Genomic DNA, 4,161 nt, shown 5'->3' with positions numbered 1-4,161 from the left:
AAATAGCAAGTCCATTGGTTATAAGCTTCATGACATTCTTAGCTTTGTTTACTGAAGTTTCTGACAACACTTCCCCTCTTTTCCCCTCCCCATAAAAGAAAAAGAAAAATACCAACACAAACAACAATGGTTGAGTGATCTTTTCTGAAAGCTAGACATGAAATAGGTGATTAAGAGGGTCCATGTTCCACACTTCCTACCTAAATGCTTAGCTTCAGTGGTTTTCATAACCACATACCAAATCAAGCATGAACCTAGAAATAATATAAAAGCTTTACCCTGGTTATAGCATGCGTTGGCATCGACATGAGAAGAATGAAAGTATTTGGCTCCATCGCATCATTGCCCACCGACAATAAGCTTATTTTCATCAAAGCTAAGTTGAGGGTCCTCTAGTGGTGAGCTGTGTGCCTATGCATCAAGTAGCCAAATTAAAACCTGGTCATTGAAAGGAAATAGTGAAGCTAATCCATGGTACAAGTTTATTTTGTAAATTATATAAGCTATCCATGAGACCATGACATAATAGTTTTTCGTTAGTGGCTATGAAGCACGGACACTCCTCTAAGGGTAATGTATCCGTGTCGGACGCATTATCCGATTAACCGACACTCCCCGATACGCCTCCGATACATGACGTCGGATACTCGATTTGGAGTGTCGGATTTATTAATTAATTTATAGAATTTCCGACACTCCATGGACACATTGGGGACACGGGGGACACTTCTACATTTTACTCTAAATTTTAAAAAAGTGATTAAAATACTTAAAAGAAAACATGACTTGGTAGGAGTTTTATTTCACTCTTGAAATAAGGAGGCACAATGCACAACTGCACACTTTTGATGATTGCCAAGTTCTTTTTAAGTTTTTTATATATATTTGTTATGAATCCTCTGTAATTGTTATTTCTTTCGTTGGCATTAGCTTGCATTTTTGGACATGTATGTTGTTTAATCTTTTAGAGTTAGACATGTTCAAAACTAGTTTTCATATTTTGATTTAAACTTAGTGGAGAGGGTTAAATTTCATGAAAATATATATATAAATTTTCTTTTAACGTGTCCATGGCGTATCCATGTCCCTCACGTATCCGTGTCCACGTAATTTTTGAATGATGTCGCGGTCCACATATCCGTGTCGGCGTGTCGGTGTCCGTGCTTCATAGGTTAGTGGCCCATCCGCTTAGTGGCCTTATCTGCTTTGAACATTAAATCTTATGATTTCTGTTTCTTATTTAAATGCGGCCTATTATTATTTGGAAGGGATATTCAGATGGACTGGTGATGACCCATGAGCTGTGAAATTTTCTTGATTGGAATAGATATTCTGAGGATTTTGTTAGATTACTATGAAGCCAATGAAACTTGATATGCTAAAATATCCATATTCTAGCACAAGAAACTTACTGAAAAAACACATCGCCAACAAAATATCCATAGGGATTGGTCTTGACTCGTGAGGTTTTGTTGATTGAAATATATATTGTGAGGATTTCTATTAGATTATTAGGAAGCTAAACTTGATATGCTATAAATATCCATATGCAACACAAGAGACTTGGTGAAAAAACACGCTGATGACAAACATAATTAAGTAATAACTAAGAGGACCAGAATTCCCTCGAGATGGAATTTACCTTACTAAGTCATATAGCAAACCACACGGTTCTAAGAGAGCCAAGGGAGTAAAATACTGATGGCCATCCAAACTTATGTATCAAAAAAGGGGATAATGCGAGGCCAGTTACTGAACCAAGGTACATCCCAGTATCCCACTATATACGAGAGCTAACGACTGACTTCTTTCTGCTACAGGAACCCACTTTGATAGAATATTATTCATTGCAGGCATGGCAACACCCTGAAGGTATTAACTGAACATAGCGCCAAACAGAACGAGACTATAAGATATGAAATTTATGCTAAAGCAAAAAATAAAATGTGAGGAATATTAAGTTATAAAACTGGCCTCACCAATCCCCATGAATGCACGCACAACAAGCAAAAAAGGCAAAACGAGTTTAGCAGCAATAGGCATGAGAGCTGTGGCAATAGACCACCAGATTACGGCAAATCCCAATACAAACTTCCCACCAACTGTGTCTGCCCATATACCTCCAGCAACCTTTAATCAAATTAGTATTAGCCACATGTTCATTGCAAGATAAGTTTGGAGTTTGTAATGTTCATTACAAGAATGTCTTCTTTTCCACAAGTTTTTCACAAAAAAATTGAAACCTTTTGGTTTCTTTCATTTATGGTTCAATTAGCTAGTGAAGACTGAGAAAGACCTAACAAAACATAAGCCAGGCATCAAAGCTTAACACCATAGATCTGAAATTCCCAACCCATTAAAAAAAAAAAAAAAAAAAAACTGGATATGTTGGAGTTCAATAACATGAAGAGATGAACAGAGAGAAGAAAATCAAAACTTACCCATTCCACTATCTTATATTCGATTCGAAGTTCGAAAGTGAGAAGAATGGTTATGGCTTGTTGAAAACGAGAAGATGAAGTGGAGAGGACAGGATCGAGATGGAAAGAATATGTACTAAAGATGGATGGGGACAAGTGGCTGAGATGAAACTGTAGGAATTATCAGGAAGGGGGTGAATTAGGTTTGCAAAGGAAGCAGGAGTCTAAACGCGTTTGTGTATACAAGTAGTTATTTTTAGTGGAGTTGTGGCCCATGGGACCGAAAACTAAATAGGTCATATAAGACGGTGACATAATGTGAGGGAGTATGTAACTGTTTTGGGAGAATAGTCACATATAATCGTCAATACATGAACCCTTTCCTAGAAAAAGGATTTGTGACGGTTCTAGATGCAACAGTCACAAAGCCCATTTCTTTACTAGTGGTCCTACATCATACCACCTATTTCTTAAGCAATAAAATCAAATAAATATAAAAAAAATAAGCCACCATATAATATCCAATAATGATTTCACAATAATGCAACAAATATCCTTGCCTAAACAAATATCCACTAAGCAACAATCTTACTACCTGGAAAGAAACTAAGGACTTATATTCAAGAGAATGGATAAGCAACAAAACATGGAAAAAAAAAAAAAAAAAACTTTAGCCTAGTACCAAAAGACACTACCAAACTGAAGGCCACAAGAAGACCTAGCTTGTTTAATGTGCATATAACACATCAGATAAATATCTCAACCCCATAAATGCATAAGCCTGTGCACAATAATATCAAGTAATATACATAGCTATTTGATCCAAATCCAACCTTGACATCAAAGACCAAAAGTTTTATATTGGAAAGTCCACAGAAAAATAAAATAAGATGACAATTTATCTGCCTTAATAATATACAAAGTGTTATGTGATGCAAGACTTAGCATGAGTAATGAAACCACATTCCAAACAAAAAAAGCCGTTCACACCAACACAAAAACTATACTTCATTAACTGAAGCTTGAACTTAAAGTTGAAGCACAAGTAATTACTAGTTGCTAACGATGATTTTATTTTTTGATGTGAATCTAATGCTCTAGTCCAAGCAGTCCTACATTAAGCTACAAGAATATTTTTTCGCTTATATTATCTATCAAACAATGCCAATATTATTTAGAAAAACCTCACTGATTATAAAACCTGACAATAAACTGAACATGAGAACACCATATATGAAGCTATAAAGATGCAATATTTTACTTAAAAATTTAAAGTTTAACCAAACCCATAAGCTAAAATCTTAATGTCAAAAACACTACCTTAGGGTTGTTACCTTGAGTAGATCAAACACTTAGTAAGAAGCAAGAACAGCAACGACAACAAGCACTTTCAAAATTTTAGAATATTGAACCCCAAATCATGAATTCAAAGCATTAGAAATTCAAAGCAACAACCAATAAGAGAAATTGGTACCTTATGAACAGAGAACTGGAAAAGCTATAAGCTTGCTTGATATCTGAATTAGAACCTTAAGAAACAGAGATAAACTTGTTACTTAGAAACTTAGATATCAATCTTTAACTAAATTTAATCAAAATGTCATTTTTTTTTCATTTTAAAAATAATCAAGCATTGGATTCTTTAAAAACAAGCAGCCAAAAATTAAAAATGCTCGGCAGATAAGGAAAACCCTAAAACCGTGACCAACAATTACTTACTTCAGTGGAAGAGATCATTTGC

General features: G+C 35.0%; 1 long non-coding RNA gene across 5 annotated transcripts; it reads right to left on the bottom strand.

Annotated features, from left to right (window-relative positions):
- Nucleotides 1-293: 293 nt before the first annotated feature.
- On the bottom strand, nucleotides 294-3,941 carry LOC147485857 (uncharacterized). Of its 5 annotated transcripts, none has more exons than XR_015201562.1 (4): nucleotides 3,895-3,941; nucleotides 1,980-2,130; nucleotides 1,643-1,879; nucleotides 294-411 (listed from the first exon to the last, which is right to left on the bottom strand). It is a non-coding gene; the product is annotated as an uncharacterized LOC147485857 (long non-coding RNA). The 5 variants fall into 5 exon arrangements; XR_015201559.1 differs by lacking the exon at nucleotides 3,895-3,941 and adding an exon at nucleotides 3,741-3,854; XR_015201561.1 differs by lacking the exon at nucleotides 3,895-3,941 and adding an exon at nucleotides 3,755-3,793.
- Between the last annotated feature and the right edge of the window lie 220 nt (nucleotides 3,942-4,161).

This window comes from Coptis chinensis, chromosome 7 (assembly GCF_015680905.1).
Source record: "Coptis chinensis isolate HL-2020 chromosome 7, ASM1568090v1, whole genome shotgun sequence".
NCBI lineage: Eukaryota > Viridiplantae > Streptophyta > Magnoliopsida > Ranunculales > Ranunculaceae > Coptis > Coptis chinensis.
This window is presented reverse-complemented; position numbering and strand designations above follow the sequence as displayed.